At 41.5% G+C, this 26,199-nt stretch overlaps 1 pseudogene; it reads left to right on the forward strand.

The window, feature by feature from the left end:
• Window positions 1–5,445: 5,445 nt before the first annotated feature.
• LOC101117802 (solute carrier family 22 member 10-like) lies at window positions 5,446–23,601 on the forward strand (annotated as a pseudogene).
• Window positions 23,602–26,199: the final 2,598 nt, after the last annotated feature.

Here is a 26,199-nt window from a genome sequence, read left to right on the forward strand (position 1 = left end):
TTCAGCTTTATTTCTTCTGGGCTAGCCTTCCATCCCTTTCAAAGACTCTTGCTCCATGGAAGGAAAGCTATGACAAACTTCAGAAGATTGGAGGGCAGAGTGGAGGACAGAGGAGCCTGGTGTGCTTCAGTCCGTGGGGTCGCAAAGAGTTGGATATGACTTAGCGACTGAACAACAACAATAAACATATAATACAACACAGAGAATATAGCTGGTATTTTATAAAAACTACAAAGGGAATATGATCTTTAAAAATCGCGAGTCACTATGTGTACATCTGAAACTTATATAATGTTGTATATAACTATACAGTTTTTGAATATAACTATTCAATTTTTGAATTTTAATTTGTTTCTGCTTTTGGCTGTGCTGGTTTGCGATGCTGCACAAAGACCTTCTCTAGTTGGGGTGAGTGGGGAGTGGGGGCTGCTTTCCAGCTGTGGTGCACGGGCTTCTCATTGAATGGGGAGTGGGGATGGCTCCTCAGTTGCGATATGCGGGCTTCTTATTGCGGTGGCTTCTCTTGTTGTGGAGCAAGGGCTGTAGAGCTCAGACTCAGTAGTCGTGGCTCGTGGGCTTGGTTTCTCTGAGGTACTTGGGGTCTCAGTTCCCAGACCAGGAATTAAACCTGGGTCCCCTACATTGGCAGACAAATTCTTAACCACTGGACCACCAAGGAAGTCCCATGTACCTCAACTTTTAAAATAAATAAATGATAAATAAAAATAAATTTTAAAAAAGTGGATGCAGATCCTACTAACTGCATTTCAGGCTTCATCGGGAAATGTACCCACAAGCTTCAGGGAATGAGTCACCTATAGATTCCCCTAACTGGTCCACAGGAACCCTCATGTGCTTTGCTCCTAACTACACACTCCTCATCCTGTGACTGATTCCCTGTGTGTGCTCCTGACAGCAGAGGCAAGAGTAAGCTTTGGCAGACATTTAGTGAGCATGCCCAGAAAGCCAGCCCAAATTTTCAGACAAGAGAGATCACAAACTTGAGCTTCAGTGTCACCTATGGGAAAGCAAGATGGAGGCTGTCAGCACGATGTATTGCAGGATAAAGAGAAGGCTTACCAGCTTAAGAATTCTTCTCTTATGAGAGAACAAGAAGCGTGGATCAGGTATATCAAAAGATCTGAGAAAGCCTCAGAATCACTAGCTGGGCTGACAGAAGGTATTTCTCTCCCCAAAGTAGATAGTAAACACTGAAGGATGTGACTTCAAATGCAAATACAGAACTACAAGAGTTCAAGAAACATTAAAAGTCCAAGAAAGATGACACCGTCATCAAAATACCACTATAATTTTACAGTCACCAACCTCAAAGATGTAAAGATCTGCAATTTAGCAAAAAAGAATTCTAAATAGCTTTTTATTAAGAAGTCAATCAGCTATAAGAAAACACATAAGGACAATTCATTAAAATCGGGAAAATAACCCATAAACAAAATGAGAAGCTTAAAAATGAGCCAGAAATCACACACACACACACACACACACACACACACAGAACCATACAGATTCTGAGGCTGAGGAATACCATGAATGAAATTTAAAATGCCATGAAGAATACTGACGGAAGAATGGATCAGGCAGAAGGAAGGGTCTATGGGCTAGAAGACGGGAACTTTGAAATTACCCAATCAGAGGAGAACAAAGGAAAAAGAGGGAGAAAGAGTGAAAAAGAGTGAAGAAAACTTACATGATTTATGGCATACCTTCACAAGAAACAATTTGACAATTACTGGCATTCCAGAAGGAGAATAGAGGAAAACAGGGAAAGATAGCTTACTTAATCAAATAATGGCTGATACTTCCCAAATCTGAGGAAATGTTTGGATATCCAAGTTCATGAACTCAAAATTTACTAAGCAATCTCAATGTAAGGAGATCCTCTATAAGACACTGTGTAATAAAACTGCCAAAAATAAAAAACAAAGAGTGACTCTCAAAAGCAGCAACAGAAAAGAAGCCTGCAAATTACAAGGGAAACCCAATGATGTGATGAGTGAATATCTCAGCAGAAACTCTATATGCCAGGAGACAGAGTGATAATATATTCAGAGCCCTGAAAGAAAAATATGCCAACCAAGAATAGTCTATTAGGACTGAAGACGTGTTGTTCAGTCACTAAGTTGTGTCTGACTCTTTGCAACCCCATGGACAGCAGCAAGTCAGCCTCCTCCGTCCTCCACTATCTCCCAGTGTTTGCTCACACTTATGTCCATTGAGTCAGTGATGCTGTCCAACCATCTCATCCTCTGTCACCCCCTTCTCCTTTTGCTTTCAATCTTTCCTAGCATCTGGTCTTTTCCAGTGAGTCAGCTCTTCTCATCAGGTGGCCAAAATATTGGAGCTTAAGCTTCATCAACACTCCTTCCAATGAATATTCAGGGTTGATTACCTTTAGAATTGACTGGTTTGATTCCTTGCAGTCTAAGGGACTCTCAAGAGTCTTCTCCAGCACCACAATTCAAAAGCATCAGCTCTTCAGAGCTCAGTCTTCTTTATAGGCAGCACTAAATACACACATACACATTACAATGAATTTACTGAGGAATTCTGAATAAGTTCAGTAGATGATATCAGTATCAACATCTTAGTTGTGACATTATATTATAGTTTTTCAAATATTACTATTTGAAGAAATTGGATGAAACCTATGCAATTTCTCCTTATATTATATCTAGGTACCGCATTTGGGTTTCCATCCCAATTCCAAAGAAGGGTAGTGCTAAAGAATGCCAGTTCAGGTTCGATGCATGTTACAGGATGCTCGGGGCTGGTGCACTGGGTTGACCCAGAAGGATGGTATGAGGAGGGAGGTGGTGGGGGGCGGTGTTTGGGATGGGGAACACATGTACACCGTGGCAGATTCATGTTGATGTATGGCAAAACCAATACAATATTGTAAAGTAATTAGCCTCCAATTAAAATAAATAAATTTATATTAAAAACAAAAGAATGTTCAAACTGTCAGACAACTGCATTCACTTCCCATGCTAGTAAGGTTATGCGCAAATCCTTCATGTTAGACTTCAGCAGTACTTGAATCGAGAACTTTCAGAATTACAGGCTGGGTTTAGAAAAGGCATAGGAACCAGAGATCAAATTGCCAACATCTGTTGGATCATAGAGAAAGCAAGGGAATTCCAGAAAAATATCTACTTCTGTTTCATTGACTATGCAAAAGCCTTTGACTGTGTGGGTCACAACAAACTGTGTAAAATTCTTCAAGAGATGGGAATACCAGACCACCTTGTCTGCCTCCTGAGAAACCTGTATGTGGGTCAAAAAGCAACAGTTCGAGCCTAACATGGAACAACTGACTGGTTCAAAATTGGGAAAGGAGTACGATAAGGCTGTATATTGTTACCCTGTTTATTTAAGTTTATGCAGAGTACCTCATGAGAAATGCTGGGCTGGATGAGTTAAAAGCTGCAATCAAGATTGCTGGGAGAAATATCTACAACCTCAGATATGCAGATGATACCACTCTTCTGGCAGAAAGTGAAGAGGAACTAAAGAGCCTCTTGATGAGGGTGAAAGAGGAGAGTGAAAAAGTTGGCTTAAAACTCAACATTTAAAAAAAAACAAGATTATGGCATTCAGTCCCATCATCACCTCATGGCAAATAGAAGGGAAAAAAGTGGAAGCAGTGACAGATTTTTTATTCTTGTGCTCCAAAATCACTGTGGATGGTGACCGCAGCCATGAAATTAGAAGACACTTGCTTCTTAGAAGAAAGGCTGTGACAAACCTCAACAGCATATTAAAAAGCAAAGACATCACTTTGCTGAAAAGGATCCATATAGTGAAAGCTATTGTCTTTCCAGCAGTCGTGTATGGATGGGAGAGTTGCACCATAAAGAAGGCTGAGCACCAAAGAACTGATGCTTTTGAACTGTGGTGCTGGAGAAGACTCTTGAGAATCCCTTGGACTGCAAGGAGATCAAATAAGTCAATCCTAAGGGAAGTCAACCCTGAATACTCATTGGAAGGACTGATGCTGAAGCTGAAGCTGAAGCTCCAATACCCTGGCCTGATATGAAGAGCTGAATCACTGAAAAAGACTCTTATGCTGGGAAAGATAGAAAACAAAAGGGCAAGAGGGTGGCAGAAGATGAGATGGTTGGATGACATCACCGATTCAATGGAGATGAACTTGGGCAAACTCTGGGAGACGGTGAAGGACTGGAGGACCTGATGGGCTGCAGTCCACGGGGTCGCAAAGATTGGACATGACTTGGTGACTAAACGAAACAACAACAACTGCATATGATTCTGAAATAATCTCACTGAGCATTTCAGTTAAAAATATAAAGGATTAGAAAGTTATGGCATGCAAGCTGCAAGTATAAGAAACCTGGAATAGCTATTATAGTGTGAGTATGAAGTACGAATATTAAGGAGCTTTACCAGGCTTCCCTGGTGGCTCAGATGGTAAAGAATCTGTTTGCAATGGGGGAGACCCAGGTTTGATCCCTGGGTCAGGAAGATCCCCTGGAGAATGGAATGGGTACCCATTCCAGTATTCTTGCCTAGAGAATTCAATGGACAGAGGAGCCTCGTAAGCTACAGTCCATGGGGTCGCAAAGAAGCAGACACCACTGAGTGACTATCACAAACGTACGCACCAGGTATAAAAGAGGCCAAATTCATAATGATATAACAAATAATGAAGATTCTAACTGCCAGCACATAAAAGGTCCTCTAATATATTCCGTAAATGAATAAAGAAATCTGAGAAAATGGATTCTGATAGAGCTTACAGTTGCCTTTCTCTTGTATATATATTTCAAGGAATCTAATATTATTATGAATTCTTGGTGTGATTTAAACTGAAGCACAGTATTGGTTACCAAAAGGTAGCAATTGTACGCATTCTGCTTTGCTTTAATTAAAAACAAAGGATTATGTTTTTAAAAGTGATTTTAACCTAAATTCAGTACTATACAAGAAGTACTTGTTTTCTGTTCTTCCCAGAGCAAAAAACATCACAGAGCAGTTCACTTCTGTGTCTCTCAAATTCCATCTTCTGGAAATGATTGAAAGCTGTGTAGCAGGCTTTTTTTTTTTTTTTTACATTATTTAGATACCATGTACATGCCAAAGTTCAATGCTGGCTTTACAGAGTGAGGATAAGCAAGTTCAAAGAGTAAACCTTTAAACAGAGTTCACTGGCAACAGTTGGAAGTATTTTTGGTAAATTATTTTCTCTATGACTTTACTGAAAAGAATAATGCCTCGTGATTTGAGAAGGACTGGGGAAACTGTCTCCACTTCTTTATTGCAGTAGTGAGGGGATGGTGCCCATTTATGAGAAACTGTTGTGATATTATATAGGCTCAGTGTGAATTCATGAAAGGAAATTTTTTCTTCCATTGAACTTATATTCTTAAAGTCACTGTGCGTCGTCTTGAGGATTACCTGTCCAGAATGGCCTTTGAGGAGCTTCTGGATAAAGTTGGTGGCCTGGGGAAATTCCAGATCCTTCAGATGGCTGTAACTTTTCCTTTTCACATGATAGCAGTCTGTCACTCACTGTTGGAGAACTTCACTGCAGCTGTTCCTGGTCATCGCTGCTAGGTCCACATTCTTGATAATGCCACTGTCTCTGGTAATGACACTGGGATCCTCAGCCCTGATGTCCTGCTGAGAATCTCCATCCCATTGGATTCAAACTTCAAGCCAGAGAAATGTCGTTGCTTCCTCCATCCCCAGTGGCAGCTCCTTCACCTGAATGGGACCTTCCCCAACATGACTGACCTGGACACGGAGCCCTGTGTGGACGGCTGGGTGTTTGACCACAGCCTGTTCTCCTTCACCATTGTGACTGAGGTAAAGGCCCCATTTGCCTCTTGTCAGTATATGTTCTGGGTGTTTCAGTCAGTTCAGTTCAGTCACTCAGTTGTGTCCGACTCTTTGCGACCCCATGAAGCACAGCACGCCAGGCCTCCCTGTCCATCACCAACTCCTGGCGTCTACCCTGGGTGTTTTAGAAAAAAAGTCTGGGTGTTTAGAAAAACATAAAGTAAGTGAAAGGTTGTTGCTGAGCCACGAAAGATGCTGGGGTTCTTGGCCTCCGGAGAAGAATTCAATCCAGGGCCACAGATGAGGCTTGATCACTCAGAGCTTTTGTGTAATAGAGTTTTATTAAAGTATAAAAGTGATAGAGAAAGCGTCTGACATAGACATCAGGAGGGGGCAGAAAGAATGCTCCCTGCTAGTCTTTAGCTGGATGTTATATAGTTACTAGCAGTCTGTTAATGAAAGAAAGAAAATGTCTCAAAACTCAGAGAATGGCACCAGGCTCCTTACCCACAAGATGCATTTTGAGATAATCTTGGCACCAGGTGAGTCATCCTGGGCCATAAAATGATTGACTTGAATCTTGGAGAAAGGCAAATTAGATTATACAAAAAGTTTCGTTTACATAGACTAGGAGAACAATGTCTGAATATAACATTGGTTTGAGTATAACATACTGGTTTGTCAAGTCGATTCTGAGCCTAAATCTGAGCTTCTAGGCGGAACCGACTGGAAGATAGAGTCCAGGGTAAATGCATAGTACATTAACATAGCTTAAGACAAACATTTCCATAAGAAAAATGCATTGGTTAGCTCAAGATTTGAGAAAAGTTAAGCTCAGGTGGAACCAGGTGTCATTATGGCAACACAGTATTTTAAGAGAAAACTCTTTTTAAATTTGTATAGAGACGGGGAAAAAATATATCACTAGTTTGTTTCCTCCTGCTGCTTAAGAGAGAGATTAAAAAAAAATGTCTGACACTTGCAGCCTATTTCCTCCGTTTGGAGACCCCTGGCCTTCCTGCCTGTTACCTTCTCATAAGCATGGCTCAAATCTTCAGTTACTGAGTAGATAGTAACTCTCCTTCAATCTTTCAGCAAATGGTGATTGTTTATCTTTTTAACTGCCAAGCACTTACATTTCAGTGGGAACCAGTGAAATCAACCAACTAGACATGAATTTTAGTACTGAAGAGCTTTAAACCAAGTGTGAAGATAGATGATCAGACAAGGAAGTACCTGATACAATGTGTGAAAAATTATTCTTAGTCACTTGTTCTCAGCCTAGTTGCAAATTGGAAACATTTGCATTAAGTAAAAAAATACTTTGGCTACTTGTCAGGGAAACAAATCAGAGTGTATTTCACTCTAAGTGTAAAATTCAGGCATCAGTATATTAAGCCCGCCCCCCACCCCCGATGTTTACAATGTGTGGCAAGGTTTGAGAACCACCAAGGTATGCTGTGCTAAGTGAATAGAAAGATTGATCTTTATGTAATCTAGAAGATTTATTTGAGAATTTCCAGAGGAAACCATGCTTAAGTGACTTGAATGATACAGATGAGTAAAGGTGGTAAAGGAAACCAGAGAGTGTGTTCACTGAGGGCTATCAGAGTGATGATTATTGAGGGATTATAAGATTCTGTGGAACACTCCAGGGCTTCCCAGGTGGTGCAGTGGTAAAGAATCTGCCTGCCAATGCAGAGGATACAAGAGATGCAGGTTCAATCCCTGGGTCAGGGAGATCCCCTTGAGTAGGAAATGGCTAACCCACTCCAGTATTCTTGCCTGGAAAATTCCCCCAGAGGAGCCTGGCTGGCTACAGTCCATGGGGTTGCTCAGTCCATGACTGAGCATGCAAGCATGTGAGGCTCCCCTGGGCTGATTTCCTTCGCTTCCAGTGGGACCTAGTATGTGATCATCAGTCACAGAAATCAATGGTTCAATCCCTATTCATGGCTGGAATGCTGGTGGGAAGCTTCATATATGGCCATCTCTCAGACAAGTGAGTTTCTCCAGATCACTGCTGCCCACAGTTTATGATTGCTTCATAAAGAAATCTTTTTGAATTCCTCGCATATCCAATTTACACTGTGCAGGGTTGCCTTGGTTCCCAGGGAGCTATAGATGGAAATTTAGAATAAGCTCATTGTGATGATGTCATTTTGGTGCCATAGAGCTCTGTGTACTGGACACAGAAATGTCATCTCCACAAGATCTGGGGGATATTTCAGAATAGTGTTTAGAGGGGAGGTATCATAATACTTCATCTAGAAATATGAGGAAGAGTTACTTATCGGAAGCAAGTGGAAGTTGCTTCAAGACAGGAGTTTCAGCCTATTTCAAGACACAGATATAGAGAACAGCATTGCCAGCCTTTGCCGTGGCCTCCGTGTTAAGTTCCCACTGGAATCAGTGAGCCAAAATCTTGTGGGTTCCCACCTTGATTGCTGTGCCTCGCATGCATGTGTGTGTGCTAAGTTGCTTCAGTCGTGTCTGACTCTGTGTGACCCTGTGGACTGTAGCCCACCAGGCTTCTCTGCCCATGGGATTCTCCAGGCAAGAATACTGAAGTGGGTTTGCCATTTCCTCCTCTAGGGGATTTTCCCAACCCAGGGATCGAAGTGGTGTCTCTCAAGTCTCCTGCACTGGCAGGCAGGTTCCCAGGTGCCAGCTGGGAAGTTGTGCCTTGCATGCCTCACGTGTCCCACTGTAATTAGAAGGCATTTCTAGAAAACCTGGGTGCTTAGTGAGGTGGCCCTGAATTGCATTAAGAAATAATTGTGGCTATAAATTGGCCATTTGATCTTGTGAAAAGACTCTTTAGAGGTAATATTTGAAATCATATAAGGAAATTAATCTATAGACCTCAAGTTGTCATAATTTCTGGTATGAGTGTTTTGGCTAATCCTGTGCCTGGCACTGTCCATCCTAAATTAAGAGAACCACAGCAGCCAGGTACTCAAGTCTTTCATAGGTGAAATGGGAGACTCTAAGTAACCTTTATCCCATACCTATAAGCCTAACATATTTAACCTTCCAGGTGAAAATTGTGAATGCTGAATATATCACCCTGAATGTAATTTGTAAACTATATCAGAGTGTTCATGTTGACCAGTCTTATGACTGAACCCTTTACAATGATTTGTGATAAAATGCTAATTGATCAGCTTAGATGCACAGAGGGTAATAGGTTTTTCTCAGTTTCTGTGAGGAAATGGGATTATGACAGATGTCGAGAATAGAAAATTTGGTGAAGAAAAGGGAGATTTATAACTAACCTAAAGATTTTGAACTAAACATAGGCAAAAAGCTTCTTATAGCTAAGAAGAAGCATTATAGATTGACATAATCCCCAATTCTTTATTTTGCTTTCATTGACTGTGCTTTTGTGGCCAAGGTCAATGTCCAGAATACTTCTTCATAGCAAAGCAAATGATCAACAAAAAGAAATGGAAACCTACAGAATGGCAAAAATATTTGCTAGCCTCATATCTGATAGATTTAATATCCAAAACATTTAGGGGACTGCTGCAACTGATAGAAAAAACTCACAAATAACCTACTCAAAAATGGCAAAGGAATTCAATAGGTGTTCCTCCATAGAAGACATGGAAATTGTTAACAAGAAGATGAAAATGTGCTTAATTTCACATTATCAAGGAACTACAAATCTAAACCACAATGATATATACCTTCATGCCTGTTTGGGTAGCTATTATATTAAAAAGTCATTGTTAAGACTGATGTCAGGGAGTTTTTTCCTAGGATTTTTATTGTTTCAGGGCTAATGCTTAAGTCTTTAACCCATTTTGGGTGAATTTTCTGGAATATTGTCAGTAGAGTGCAAATTCATACTCCTGCCTGTTATTTCATTTTCCCAACATTATTATTGAAAAATTTTATTGTCTGCTCTTTAATATTATTGGTTTCTTTATCAAATAATATATATCCAGGGTTAATTTCATGAATCTTGGTTCTTTCTGTTGGTTTATGTATCTTTCTTAATGTCAGTACCATACCACTTTGATCCCTATTGTTTTGTAGTATAGTTTGAAATCAGAAAGTAGGATGTTTCTAGATTGGTTCTTTGTCAGGATTGACTTTGCTTTTGGGGGTCGTTTGTGATTTCATATAGATTTTAGGATAGTTTTTCCCATTTCTGTGAAAAATGTCATTGGAATTTTAATAAGGATGGCATAATTGTAGATGGGGCTTCCTTTGTAGCTCAGTTGGTAAAGAATCTACCTGCAGTGCAGGAGACCCAGTTTCGACTCCTGAATTGGAATCCTAGAGAAGGAAATGGCAATCCACTCCAGTATTCTTGCCTGGAGAATCCCGTGGACAGAGGAGCTTGGAGGGCTACAGTTGGTGATGTCGCAAGAATCAGACACAACTTAGCAACTAAACCACCACCAACCAATATATAGATGACTTTGTGTAGTATGTACATTTTGACAATACTAATTTTCCAGTCCATGAATATGGGTTATTTTTCCATTTATTTGTATCTTCTTCAAGTTCTTTCATCAAAGCCTTGTTTTTAGTGTCCAGATCTATTTCATCTCCTTGGTTAAATTTATAGTTGTTGGTCAGTTGCTCAGTCATGTCCGACTCTTTGCTACCCCATGGACAGCAGCACACCAGGCTTCCCTGTCCATCACCAACTCCCAGAGCTTGCTCAAACTCATGTCCATTGAGTCAGTGATGCCATCCAGCCATCTCATCCTCTGTCATCCCTTTGTCCTCCTGTCTTCAATCTTTCCCAGCATCAGGGTCTTTTCCAATGAGTCAGCTGTTTGCATCAGGTGGCCAAATTAATGTATGACTTTATCTACTTGTTTTAAGGGCTTCCAAGATGGCTCAGCAGTAAAGAATCTGCCTGCCAATGCAGGAGACGCAGAAGAGGCGGGTTCAGTCCCTGAGTTGAGAAGATACCCTGGAGCAGGAAATGGCAACCCACTCCTGGGAAAAATTTTTACCTGGGAAATTCCATGGACAGAGGAGCCTGGTGGGCTACAGTCCATGGTGTTGCAAAGAGTTGGACATGACTGTGGAAACAGTGTCAGACTTTATATTTTGGGCTCCAAAATCATTGCAGATGGTGACTGCAGCTAGGAAATTAAAAGACGCTTACTCCTTGGAAGGAAAGTTATGACCAACCTAGATAGCATATTAAAAAGCAGAGACATTACTTTGCCAACAAAGGTCCGTCTGGTCAAGGCTATGGTTTTTCCAGTGGTCATGTATGGATGTGAGAGTTGGACTGTGAAGAAAGCTGAGCGCTGAAGAATTGATGCTTTTGAACTGTGATGTTGGAGAAGACTCTTGAGAGTCCCTTGGACTGCAAGGAGATCCAAGCAGTCCATTCTAAAGGAGATCAATCCTGGGTGTTCATTGGAAGGACTGATACTGAAGCTGAAACTCCAATACTTTGGCCACCTCATGCAAAGAGTTGACTCATTGGAAAAGACTCTGCTTCTGGGAGGGATTGGGGGCAGGAGGAGAAGGGGACAACAGAGGATGAGATGGCTGGATGGCATCACTGACTCGATGGACGTGAGTTTGGGTGGACTCCGGGAGTTGGTGATGGACAGGGAGGCCTGGTGTGCTGTGATTCATGGGGTCGAAAGAGTCGGACATGACTGAGTGACTGAACTGAACCGAAGTGGGCACAGACTCACGCTTGTTTTAAACTGGTAGTCATTTAAGTTCAGACACATTCTAAAAGTTCTGCCTTTTAAAACCCCACCTCATCCACGTTTTGTATTTTTGATGCTGTATTTTAAATCTTTGTGTTTATGTTTCTTATGTCTATAGTAGCTGTTATAGTTTCGTTTCATCTTGGAATCTATGTACTGGCCTATTTAAGCAGTAAATCCTCAGCCCTTAATATATATTTGCCTTTTCTAGTGGGCTTTTACCCTCTGCGACCCCCATTCTGTTGTAGAACAGCTCCACAGGGCTGCCGTGGCCTGTGAGGACTCTCAGCAGGTATTGGGTGGTTAGCCGTCAGGAGCGGCTGCTGTCAGGGATCTGGGAGGTCTCTGAGGTGTCGCCTGAGTAAGTGTCAATAATGGCCGCTCCACCCCACCCAGGCTCTGCCCTGGGACCAGGTTGCCTCTGTGTCCCATGGTCAAGTCTTTATCCTGGTTGTGGGTACCCCGGATCCAGTGCAGTGCTGTGGTGTGGGTTGAGTGGGATGGGAGAGTTCCCTCAGAGCTGGGATGTGCAGCAAGGCAGCAGCGGGAAGCCTGGCAGCCTCTAGGGAAGCTCTCTCTATGCCCTGCTGTGGATGCTAGCAAGCACACATGTGCTCCCACAAGCTGAGTCCAGGCTCCCCACATCCCTTTAGTTATTCCCAGCAGTCCAAGGAGATCAAACCAGTCAATCCTAAAGGAAATCAACCCTGAATATTCTTTGGAAGGACTGATGCTGAATCCGAAGCTCCAATCCTTTGGCCACCTGATGCGAAGGGCTGACTTATTGGAAAAGACCCTGATGCTGGGAAAGAGTGAAGACAGGAGAAGGGGGTGACAGAGGATGAGATGGTTGGATGACATTACCAACTCAATGGGCATGAGTTTGAGCAAACTCTGGGAGATAGCGACGGACAGGGAAGCCTGGCAAGCTGCAGTCCACGGGGTCACAAAGAGTCGGACATGATTGAAAGACTGAACAACAAGTCCTCCTACCAGCCACAGGGGATTGCTTCCTTCACATATGCCCCAGGACTGGACTCCCAATCTGTGGCCTGACCTGCTCAGTCCCCAGGGTAGGTGTCCTCCTACGGCCTCTCCCTTTTCCTCTGAGTCCTCTCCTGGAGTGCAAGTCTGAACCTGATTGTGTTTCTTTCCTTCCTACCTGATTACACGTGTATCTTACATCATTGGTTTACATAAGTCATTCTGCCAGTTTCCAGTTAGTTTCAGTGAGAATGTTTCCATATATAGATTTTTTTTAATTAAAAAAATTTTTTTTGGCTGTGTTGTGTCTTTGTTGCTGCATGTGGGCTTTCTCTATTTGCGGGGAGTGGGGGCTACTCTTTACTGTGGTGCTCAGGCTTCTCATTGCAGTGACTTCCCTTGTTGCAGAGCACAGGCTCTAGGCCCATGGGCTTCAGTAGCTATGGCGCATGAGCTTAGTTGCTCCATGGCATGCGGAGTCTTCCTGGACTAGGTAGGGATCGAACCCTTGTCCCCCTGCACTGGCAGGTGGATTCTTATCCACTGCACCACCAAGGAAGTCCTGTAGATGTATTTGATGTGTTAATGGGAGAAGGTAATCTCCATATCCTTTTACTGCACCATCCAGATCTTTTCCCAGGGTTATGGTGGTCTTATATTCTGTTCTCCCCTGGAAAAGGGAATGGCTACCCACTTCAGTATTCCTGCCGGGAGAATTCCATGAACAGAGGAGCCTCATGGGCTACAGTCTATGGGGTCGCAAAGAGTCTAACACAACTGAATGACTAACACTAACACTTCATATTCTGTTCTAGATAAAGTACATTGCTTGAGGCCTATAAACTCAGATTCAACAAAGACTGACCCTTACATAAACCTTCAACAACTTTGAATATTGATCCACTGATCTGCATCAGTTTAACCTCGCCTGTCTGGTCCTAGAGACCCAAGTACACTTTTAGCTCTCATGTTCTAGACGCTGTACAGACTCTCTACCATGCTAAATACATATGTTAGTAAAATGGGAGCTTATAGTATATTACAGTTTCCAACACTGTAATTTGTTTTATACGATATATCACTTGGTGTCAAAGTCCAAGTGATTAGAGGATAAAGTTTTGAAACTCTTAGTGCATATTGCTGACAAGGAGTGCTACTTTGAGGAGATCTCCACTGTTGATTTAGCTTCTGAGTTTTCAAGCTTTCAGATACAAAGAATCACTTGGAATCTAGAAAGATAGTACTGATGAACCTATTTGCAGGGTAGCAATGGAGACACAGACATAGAGAGTGGACTGTGGACACAGTGGAGGAAGGAACGGGTGGGATGAATTGAGAGAGTAGCCTGAAAACATATATATTACCATACGTAAAATAGAGAACCAGTGGGAATTTGCTATGTGACGCAGGGAGCTCAACCCAGTGCTTTGTGACAACCTAGAGGGGTGGGATGGGGTGGGAGATGGGAGAGAGGTTCAAGAGGGAGGGGACATGTGTATGACTGTGGCTGATTCATGCTGATGTATGGCAGAAACCAGCACAATATTATAAAGCAATGATCTCCCAATAAACAATGTAAAAAATTAGTAAAATAAAAAACCAAATCATAAAAAAGGACAAAACCATTTTGAACCATTATGAACACGAAAAAAAATTCTCTAAATTTCAGAGTAGGCTTTGTTTTTACCGCAGGTTGCTACTGCGCTCACAGTCTAATCTCTGTTTCTTAGGTTTGGGCGGAAGTTGATTCTCAGGTGCTGTTTGCTCCAGCTCGCCATCTCTGGGACCTGTGCAGCCTTTGCTCCCACCTTCCTCATTTACTGCTTGCTACGCTTCTGGTCAGGCTGTTCCGCCGTGGCCTTCGTGTCAAATAACAGTATGCTCAGTAAGTCAACAGTTTTAGTCTTCTCCATTTTCCAAGTCTGAAAATTGGCCTTGAAATTTCACGCTTACCTGACAATAATATCCCACTTGGATTTTCTTTCAGTTGTAGAGTGGGTAAGGTCCCAGTCAAAAGTCATGGTAATAACACTGGTATCCTGTGCGCTTAGTATTGGACAGGTGATGCTGGGAGGACTGGTTTTGTCTTTCGAGAGTGGCGCACCCTGCAGCTGGTGGTGTCTGTACCTTTCTTTGCCTTCTTTCTCTCCTCAAGGTATGAGCCTCCTCTCTCACTCTCTTATGTGAACCTGGGATGAAAATGCATATTGTATCTGAATATATTCATTTTTTAATTCCTTAGACCCCTTTTTATTGTTTGAACTTAAAACCCTTGTCTATCATCTGTTACTCTGTGCAATTTGTGAAATAGAACATTGACTAACAGTGACCCTTCTCCTGGGAGTTCTAGGTATTTTCTGCCATCTTTCTTCATAGGCTTACTTAGTATAGTGGTTGGAGGGTTATTCTGACATGGTTTTTGTTAATATAAAATATAGACTCAAATATTTTGAAAAAAAGTAAATTTGATTCTTTTTTTGTTTTGTTTTGTTTTTTGGTTTTGGAATGAACCAGGTTATGGTAAAAATTTCCATGATTTTCATTGTTGTAGGTGAATTGAATACAGGGAAGATGAAACAACTTTATTCATAGAATAATCTGACAAAATAGTCATGTTCTTTCTCCAGTACTAATAATTGGCATGCAGGTTGGGTGATTTACATCATGTGTTCACCAGTCCCTTGAATAATTTTAACAAACATTTATTTATGGATAACTTGACCCCCGCACTTAAAATCAGTCTACTACTGCTACTGCTAAGTCGCTTCGGTAGTGTCCGACTCTGTGCAACCCCATAGAAGGCAGCCCACCAGGCTCCCCCGTCCCTGGGATTCTCCAGGCCAGAACATTGGAGTGGGTTGCCATTTCCTTCTCCAATGCATGAAAGTGAAAAGTGAAAGTGAAGTCGCTCAGTCGTGTCTGACTCTTCGCGACCCCATGGACTGCAGCCCACCAGGCTCCTCCATCCATGGGACTTTTCAGGCAAGAGTACTGGAGTGGGGTGCCATTGCCTTCTCCGTAAAATCAGCCTAGGGAGAATTAAATTGAGGAGATCACAGAGAGATGACTACAGATTTTATATAGAGGTGTGAGTTCAGGGAGAAAGGGAATGTGATCCATGTCAGACTCATTGTTTTTTTATGATGCCATTTTATTTATTTACTATTTTTAAACTTTTTAGTTTGTATTGGGGAATAGCAAATTAACAAACAATGTTGTGATAGTTCCAGGTGAACAGTGAAGGAACTCAGCCATACATATCAATTTTCTCCCAAACTCCCCTCCCATCCATGCTGTCACATAAAATTGAGCAGAGTTATAGCACATGTGCTATACAGACTCATTCTTTATGTTACTCCATATTCATAACAACCCTACAAGGAAGCTGACAGTGCTGTTCCATTTTATTGATGAGAAAACTGAGGCAGATATAAAGAATTAGTTATTAATTGGTATTAGTAATTGGGTCATTAGTTATCAACATAGCTAGTAGTGGCAGGAGTACCTGCAATCACTGTTAGGCTTTATGCTGACATATTTGGGGCTTCTTTTCAAAAAGAATATATACTGTAAATATATACTATGTGCACAAAGTTGCTAGATCCCATGGCAAGGTTTGGAAGGAAATTATGCATATCAGGGATAAACTTAAACTTCAGAAGTTTTCTGTAAATTCTCCTGATGAATAAGCAGAGGCAATTTAACTCCAGGTCTGTGTCCCTTACTAGTAGTACAGCTTTTAAGTGCACTGCAGGGAGTGGCCACTCTCATATTCTCCTAGTGCTTGTGAAACAGATCTGAAATTTCTATTCCTAACCCAACAAGTGAAGCGGCGGATTTTGGATGGAAGGCACAATGCATCTGTTGTCAATAATCATCTGACGAATCACAAGAGAGAGCTGGCTGCACTTGTGTGCTCACCTTTCGTCAGGTGGCTGGTGGAATCTGCTCGGTGGCTGATTATCACCAATAAGCCAGACGAGGACTTAAAGGGACTTTGAATAGTTGCACACAGAAATGGAGTGAAGAATGCTGAAACAACCCTGAGCGTGGAAGTGAGCAGGGAAGAGGAGGTGGTTACTGGGTTGGAGGGAAGGAATAAACTGATACCTATCTTCTCCTTGAGATACACAAAGCCTTTTCTAACAAGGGCGGCTAGCTGAGAATGCAAGCTCAGTTCCCTGGCCTTTCACGGCCATCTCATGAAAAGAGGCTTTGCCCACTGCGCGACTAGTTCCTTTAGTTCACTTCCTGTAGGCTGCATACGATAGTGGATGCCCTGCCCGCCTCCACGGCCTCCTTTTCAAATTTTCATTGTTGCCATTTAATTTCCTGGAGTCTCCCTTAACTCCCTACATCCTCCTTCATATCACATTCACACCCGTGATTACATATGCAATATGCTACCCTACAAAGAAAGGGGGCATATCTCTTCTATCCTATCGGTTGCCAACGCTCGTCACAATACCTGGCACTATATTGGCAAGTGATTCGTGTTTGTTGTTGCTAAAGGGTTTGAGAGCAACCATGCAGGGGCAGCTGGAGGCAGCACAGACCAAAACAACTGTGTTTCACTTGTTCCGTACACCCAACCTGCGTTAAAGGATCTGTCTCCTGTCATTTGCGAGGTGGGCTTCACACAGCGCATGATGACATTCAAAGAGAGGGGACATAAATCTGTTTATTTCAAAGGTTATAGCACTGTTGTGAGAGGGAGGCACTGATTTGGGGATAAAAGGTGAAGAAAACACACCCAAGTAATTGCTATTTTTGGAGGTAGTTGAAGGATTATGAAAGACTCACATGGAACTGATAATAAAATGAAGAGTTAGAAAAATAGACAAATGGGATGGATTAAACTTATGTTTTGTATTGCAAAGGAAACTATAAATAAAATGAAAAGACAGCCTACAGAATAGAAGAAAATATTTGCAAATGATGTAACAACAGGGGATTAATTTTCAAAATAGACAAATAACTCTTACATCTTAATATAAAAAACCAAACAATCCAATTGAAAAATGAGCAGAAGATTTAAATATACAGTTTTCCAAAGAAGACACGTAGATAGCCAACAGCCACATTAAAAGATGCTCAACTTTGCTAATTGTTAGAGAAATGCAAACCAAAGCTACAATGAGGTATTGCCTCACACCAGCCATAATGTTCATCATCAAAAAGTCTACAAATAATAAATGCTGGAGAGGGTGTGGAGAAAAGGGAAACCTCCTACAATGCTGATGGGATTATAAATTGGTGCAGACACTGTAGAGAACAGTATGGAGGCTACTTAAAAAACTGAAGGTAGAGTTACCATATGATCTAGCAATCTCACTCCTGGGCATGTATCCAAACAAAGGTCTAATTTGAAAAGATACATGCATCCCAAAGTTCACGGCAGCACTACTTATAATAATTAAGACATGGAAGCAACCTAAGTGTCCATTGACAGATGGATAGAGACAATGTGGTATGTGCATGTACATATTTGTAGCAACGTGGATGGACCTAGAGATTACCACACTAAGTAAAGTAAGTCAAAGACAAGCATCATGATGTCACTTATTTGTGAGATCTAAAAAACGGATGCCTATGAACTCATTTACAAAACAAAAATTAGACTCACAAGCATAGAAAACAAATGTATGGTTACCAAAGGGGAAAGGTATGGGGAGGGGTAAATTAGGAGTTTGAGATTAACATACACACTGCTACATATAACATAGATAATCAACAATGACCTACTGTATAGCACAAGGAGCTCTACTCAATAATCTGTTTTAACCTATAATGGAATATCAGACTCTTTTGCGACCCCATGAACTGTAGCCCATCAGGCTCCTCTGTCCGTGGGATTTCACAGGCAAGAGTACTGGAATGGGTTGCCATTTCTTCCTCTAGGGGATCTTTCCAACCCAGGGCTTGAACCCTTATGTCTTGTGTCTTCTGCATTGCCTAGTGGATTCTTTTACCACTTAGATATTGTCATGTAATTGTTTACATTAACTGAAAATTATGACCTTAAAAGGAGGTATTATACAAATCAAGACTGTGTCTTTTTTCAACCTTGACTATTGGCTGCCTGGGTCAACATAATCATCAGCTGCAGCCCTGGGTTCTAATCTTACGGCTTGTGTCTCTCCCCTTTTGCTCATTACAGATTTGCAAACACAGTACCCTATTTTGGCATCTTTATGAATCTACAGCTCTTCGGGAGCAATATATTCCTGTTCCAGGTAATCTTTGGAGCTCTCACTATCTCAGCTCGATGTCTTTCACTCCTAGTACTGAATCACACGGGCCGTCGACTAACCCAGATGCTTTTCATGTTCCTTGTGGGACTTTCCATTTTGGCCAACATGTTCATGCCCCGAGGTGAGAGAAGACTGGGATTTGGGGAAACGGAAGTGTTTTTTTTTTTTTCATGTCCTTCAGGGATTGTATTAGCCCTACTTGTCCAAAGCTAGGAATAAACAGAAGTCCCAATACTGGCTTACTAAGTATCCCCACAAACGTTAGAAGTCCTGCTACTAGGTTTTTGGGAGAAAGAGCCAAAGGTCCGTAAGCACAGCTCTGGCATATCTTCACCTTCCTCATGTTTTGGACGTATTCGGAAACTGGCACCATTTATTCTGGACAGTTCCTCTAGGAGAGCATTTGTTCACTTGCCCTTCACCCACTTGGGACTTCCCAGGTGGCACTAGTGGTAAAAAAAAAACAAAACAAAAACAAAAAAACAAAAAAACAAAACTGCCTGTCAATGTGGGAGACATAGGAGATGCAGGTTCGATCCCTGGTTTGGGAAGATCCCCTAGTGGAGAGCATGGAGAATCCTCATGGAATGAGGAGCCTGGCGGGCTACATTCCATAGGGTTGCAAAAAGTTGAACGTGACTGAAGTGACATAGGATATCGCCCATTCTCACTTTTAAAAACAAGCATGGAGGGGTGAGGCCTTGCAGTTATGTCCCAGGTGAGGACATATGATGGTCACTCCCTCTGTCAGCGCTCTTCATGACCAGCTTTGATGACTGACCTAGTTCCTCATCTCTATGTTCCACATGTGAGTGTGAGGTTAAGTCATCATGACTACAGCTTTTGCTTATGAGCGTCTCCCAGGTAATGAAAAGAATTCCTCTTTTGTAAAAAGTGAATGTCTGTACAGTTGGAACCAGAATTTAAGCAGATTAAAATTCTTGTCCATTTCCTGTTAGATTACTTTATAAGTTAACAGAATGATGCTATCTAATGACTCGTGGTTGTTTAGTTGCTAAGTTGTGTCTGACACTTTGCAAACCCTTGGACTGTAGCCCTCCAGGCCCCTCTGTCCGAGGGATTTCCCAAGCAAGAATACTGGAAGGGGCTGCCGTTTCCTTCTCTAGGGGATCTTCCTGACTCAGGGATCGAACTCAAGTCTCCTGCATCACAGGTGGATTCCTTACCGCTGAGCCACCAGGGACACCTATGTAACAATTAGGAGAACCTTAGTGGGCACAGTGATTCACATCGCACAAGGCAGGAATGTGCTTCACAGCCTTAGAGATGAGTAGACTTTGCTCCTCAGAATATCATTAGTAATGCCTGATCACTCTCTTACAAGAGAGTTCTGTCCAATCTATAATGCTATAATTAGATTTCCTTTCATACTGTGTAGAATACAGATTCCCTGAACGTTTCTTCATTTGTTCCCAAATCCTGACATTTTGTTCCCCTCCAAATAGAAGTTTCCACTCTTGGTTCCTCGTGTCTAACACTGATGCAGATCTGGCTCCTCTTCAGCCTGTCCACTCACAGAGCAGTTCTGTTTTATTACTGCCTGGTGTCATACTTATCCCATGTCAAGGCTGCATCTGCTCTAGGTTGACTGAGTCTTTTAGGTTTCCCTGGAACTTCCCCCCCGCCCCACCCTTTTTTTTCAGTGAAAATCCCACACTGCTAAGACCTCCTAATTCCAGGAAAACCAGGAAAGCCTGCACTTGAATTGTAAGGTCTTCCAGGTTAGAGCTGAGTCTTAGACTCAGCAATCATCTACATGACAGTTCTACCTTCTACAATAAGGATATAGCGAGTACTGGACAGAATAAGTAAAAGCAAATTTCCACCAGACTCACCTTTTCTTCTGATTCTTCGGCAAAGTTCAGCTATGCACAGAGGGTTGCTATAATTAATTCAGATAGTTTCATGTACTTTTAACCACCTATGTTGATAATGTTACATTTTTCACATTGTTAGCTGTTCTATGCTCCCTGCCATTGTATAGTTTTCTACAATATATTTCAAAAATGCAATTAGCCTATAAGGCTTTTTTTTTTTCCTGACTGAACTGGGTGGATGCTGATTCCTTCAATGCAGATTTCTTAGTCTCCCCGCTCTTTGTGTCTCCAGAAATGCAGACCCTACGTTTGACTTTGGCAAGTGTGGGAATGGGCTGTGTTGCTGCCGCTGTCTCCAGCAATTCTGTCCATAACTCTGAATTCATGCCCACTCTCCTCAGGTAAAATACTTTGTGGATGCTCTGCCAGGGCCCCAAATAGGACTTGCCCAGGTAATTGATCAGGAATAATCAAGATAAGATCTGTTAACTAGAAAGCATTCATTTGTAATCATAATAGTAACAACGTACTAACAACAATTACCCAAAGTTTATTGAAAAAATGGACTGCGTGCCATGTACTGTGTTAAGCAGTACTTCAGTGTCTGCCTCATTAACCTTTTGGACCACTTGTCTTGGTAGTTGCAATGCATTAACATACTGTTTAAAATGATGGAAATGGGTTTTGACACAATTTGATCCTGACAAAGCTAGAATCGCAGAACAAATCTCAAAAACAAGCGTCTTTCATCAAGCTCATGTATGTAATAACTGTGTTTTATGTCTACCATTACATGTCAAAGTGGGCTGCCCTGGTGGCTCAGCAGTAGAGAATCTGCCTGCAATGCAAGAACCGCAGAAGATGCGAGTTCGATCCCTGAGTCAGGAAGATCCCCAGGAGGCACCCCACTCCAGTATTCTTGCCTGGAGAATCTCATGGACAGAGAAGCCTGGCAGGCTACAGCCCCTAGGGTAGCAAAGAGTCGGACACAACTGAAGCAACTTACCATGCACAATGTCAAAGTAGTAGATCCTAAACTACATGTATGGGATTTTTTTTTTTACTGAATTATTATGCATTTTTCTCTTTTACCCTTCAGAGCAAAAGCTTCAGGATTAAATATGATGGCTAGTAGGTGTGGGGCAGCACTGGCTCCCCTGCTGATGACCCTGGTGGTGTATCTATCCACTCTGTCCTGGATCATCTATGGAGTGCGTCTTATCCTTGCTGGTCTTCTCGTCCTTATTCTACCTGAAACTAGAAATATTCCTCTGCTTGACACCGTACAGGATGTGGAAAATAAGTGAGTAACCTGCTACCACCCCCGGGAGGGACTGTGTGCTTTGGATCTGTGGGTGAGAAATGCAACATGCCGAGTGGGTCCCTCAGATCACTGGGGAGGCTGAGCCTTGCCTGGGATCCTCCCATCTTGAGCCATTGCCTTCATGAATGGCAACATCATTTCTATCCACTGTGAGATCCAGTCTAGACTGCAGAGATCCCCTCTGCCCTGTTCTCAATGGTAGCTTTAGTGCTGAAGAGCCAATAATTAGCTCTATTGTGAGGGAACATCCTACCTGCCTTCATGAGACACACACATTTCTGATGGTGTTTCACGGTCCTCAGATCCATAAGTGTTAACGTCTCTCTTTGAAAATATATTAGAGAGATAAATCTTGTGTTGGTACCTGTAACATTAGGCAATTTTGCAGCCATAAGTAATGAAAATATTGAGGATAGGGAAAATAAGAAACTGGTAAAAGATACTTTTAAATAAGAAAAATGGTATATTAGTCACCTAGAGCTTCTGTAATAAAGTTCCACAAACTGAGTTATTTAACAGACATTTATTATCGCATGGTTCTGGAGCGTGGAATTCTGAGCTCAAGTTGTTGGTAGGGCCATGCTTCCTCTGAAACTTCTAGGGAAGATCTGTTCCAGGTCTCTCCTGACTTCTGGTATTAATAGTCCCTTGGCTTGTGGCAGCATATTCCAATCTACACACGGATCTCCCTGGCACGCCTGCTGGTCTTAACGTTCCCTTTACATGAGGACACTAGCCTATTGGATAAGTAACCAATCTTACTCCAGTATGACCTCATCTTAATTAATCATATTGACAACAGCCACATTTCACATTTGGAAATCTTCCTAAGATTCTGAGTGTTAAATATTGAGCTACTTCAATATATGAAATTTTAGCATGGATGCAATTAAATGCATGGGAAATCCCTTAAGATTTTCAATCCACTTCTTGATTTTGCAAAGGTGTCATTGGCCATGATTTAAAGAGACCAAGTGAGAGCAGCAACTTTCAAAACTGTCTTCTTGGGTCTGCAGAGTCCACACAGCCTTTTCCAGCGTGAGTGTCAGTCCCATATATTTTACTGAATCTAAAAAAAGATGATGTGAGAGGATCAGTGTGCATGGAGAGCACACAGACTTATTATTTTTCTTGTTTTTATTTGCTGATTGCTTGGTTGATTGGTTGTTTCTGTTTTGCTTTTCCAGCAAAAAACTCTCAAGAGAAGTAAATGAGAAAGATTGCTACATAAAAGTGACAAAATTTTAAGGTGCTTTCATAAGTTGACTGGTGAGGAAAAGAAAAATATGAAGGAAAAAAAAACCTGGGGTTTTTCCTTTATATCTAGAAACTAGCAAGAAAATATACTGGAAAAAGGAATCTCATTTACAATTATGGCATTACTTTGCACATAAACACATAACTTGAGGGAACGTATAATCCTTGCACAATCCAATATTTTGAGGCAGTAGTTGGAAAAAGTTTTGAACTTACTAATAAATTATTAACAGGGAAAACGATTCAGAAATAGAGGAACATCATGTAATTAGGACATGGCTGGTTGATGTATACAAGCAGAATAATTTAAAACATTGCCTGAAAAATCACGCAAAAATCCTATTATTTTATGCCTGTTGTGCTCTTATGTACCTCTTTACCTGAGAAAATATTTTCAGAGTAATTAATAAAATCTTCAAAATTAGGACCCCTCTTTCCCAATAAAAATTAAAATGTACAAAACTCCTGAACAAGTGAAAATATATTAAACTATGTAGCAGTGGAAGTAACCAGGACTAATCTTGGTTGAGGTCACTTTCCATGGCGAGTCTAGTAATGGGACTTAGTGGGCTGCAGTTAAAGTACCGAGCAACTTACAAGGATGAGAGAAGACAACAGTGCTCACGTCCAAGGAGAAAACTTGTTCAGACGGAATTAGTATGGAATGGGACTTAATATGGGGCTTCCCAGAAATGGCAGCCCGCTCCAGTGTTCTTGCCTGGAGAATCCCAGGGATGGGGGAGCCTGGTGGGCTGCCGTCTACGGGGTGGCACAGAGTCGGACGCGACTGAAGCGACGCAGCAGCAGCAGCAGCAGCAGCAGCAGCAGCAGCAGCAGCAGCAGCAGCAGCAGCAGCAGCAGCAGCAGCAGCAGCAGCAGCAGCAGCAGCAGGTGGCGCTAGTGGTAAAGAAACTGCCTGCCAATTCAGGAGACGTAGGAGACACGGTTCGATCCCTGGGTTGGGAAGATCCCCTGGAGGAGGGCGTGGCAACCCACTCCAGTATTCTTGCCCGGGAAATAACACGGACAGAGGAACCTGGTGGGCTACAGTTCATAGGGTCGCAAAGAGTCGGACATGACTGAAGCAACCTGGCATGCACAGCACGGGACTTCATATTACCGTTTTAACAAATTCCTTCATGTAAAGACGTTATAGATGCCACGTTTCCTCCCACTTCCCCCTCTTTCTTTTTCTTCAGAACACTCATCACAACTCAACATTCGGACATAAGATATATGTCAAAATAGGAGCTAAAATATTTACTCAAAGAATCAACTAAGAACATAAGCAATTACAGATTTGATTATACTTGAGGATATGAAAAGATTGATCATTAGTTTTCTTAACTGATCAGGTTTCTTTCCTTCTTTCATTAATATTTCAAATTATCAAGCAGAAAACAAAGTAAGCAAAGCAATATTTAATTTTGACATCTTTATACCTTGAAGTCAAACAGATTGTTATGTATGGAGTGGCATATGGTGAATTATAAATAGATTTACAAAAATCAGTGTAGCAGATGTAACCCCAAGTTAAACAAATTCATATACATACATATATATTTCTTTATATATGATACTTTGACATCGTAAATCATTGGCAAATTGAAAGATTATGTGCTCTTCGGAAATATATTCACTGAAATGATAACAATGGTGACTTTTTGGGAACTTTTTGTTTTGTATTGGGGTATAGCCAATTAATAGTGTTGTGATCATTTCAGGTGAACAGACAAGGGACTCAGTCATACAAATACATGTATCCATTCTCCCCCAAACCCCCCTTCCATCCAGGTGGCCACATAACATTGAGCAGAGTTCCATGCGCTATACAGTAGGTCCTTGTTGGTTATCCATTTTAAATATAGCATTGTGTACATGAAGTGGTGGCCTTTTAATGGTGGGTTTTTAAGTGATTATTTCTTTGCAATTTTCTCTTTTCATATTTTTAACAAGTAGCATGTATAATTTAAAATATTATAGAGATATAAAAATTAAAAGGTTTTAATTTTAAAATTTTATCTGAGTATAGTTGATTTACAGCAAAGAGGTTTTTAAAATGGGAGATGAACATGAATAGAAATCCTACATAAAAACAGGAAAGGACAATTTACAAAATGATTATAAAAATGGCCCTTAAAATATGCAAAGACATTCAACTTGACCCATGATGACTGAAGTACAAATTTGAACCAAATTAGATTCTATTTTCTTGCCATCATATTGGCAAAATGTGAAAAGCTTGATAATAAACTCTGTTGGTAAAATTTAAAAAAAAAAAACAGGAAAACTGGAAACCACCTCAATTTTCTGATTGAGTAAATTAGGAATATATCCATCCAGCAAGTCTGCTTCTGCATCTGCCATTAGAAAGGATGAACATAGCAGTATACATCAAAGAGAGAAAAAAAGCCCAACGTAAGATAGGAAAGCAGGATGAAACAAAGTGTGGAATAGGACACTATTCTTATGGGGAAAAGTAAAGGTTGGGTGTTTTTAGCCAAAATATTAGCATTAGTATCCGTGTGTATTACTACTGTCCAGAGCTTTTATGAAGCAAATTTTTGTATTTCTAACATATTATGTAAAAAACTTTAAATTCTATAGTGAAAGGAAATAAAAACACTTTCTCTAGAGGGGACCATTATTTGTGTATATTTGCAAATTTCCTTGTCCCACCAGGAAGAAAGAAGTAGTTTTCCATGGCAGGGGCTTTGGGGCTGTGGGATTCACAGAAGCCCCGTCTCACTATCCCTTCTCATGTTCATGAAGCTAAAGCTGGAACCCCCTAGGCTCCAGTTTACAGCAAGGCCTAAGTTGGCCGTGGACTCACCCTTTCCAAAGGCTCCTCACTTCAGCTTGTGGAAGCCCAGCAGCCCCTCCTAACCCCAGCCCCTCTTCCTTAGGCAGTCATCAGAGCCCTCCTTGAATCAAGCTTCCACACCTTATTCTGCCATGGAGACCCTCTGAGGACACCAACTCTAAGGCCAAGGATCACCTGCAGGCTCCCTGAATAGACCTCC

The sequence above is a fragment of the Ovis aries genome, chromosome 21, assembly GCF_016772045.2.
Source record: "Ovis aries strain OAR_USU_Benz2616 breed Rambouillet chromosome 21, ARS-UI_Ramb_v3.0, whole genome shotgun sequence".
In the NCBI taxonomy this organism is placed as follows: Eukaryota; Metazoa; Chordata; class Mammalia; order Artiodactyla; family Bovidae; genus Ovis; species Ovis aries.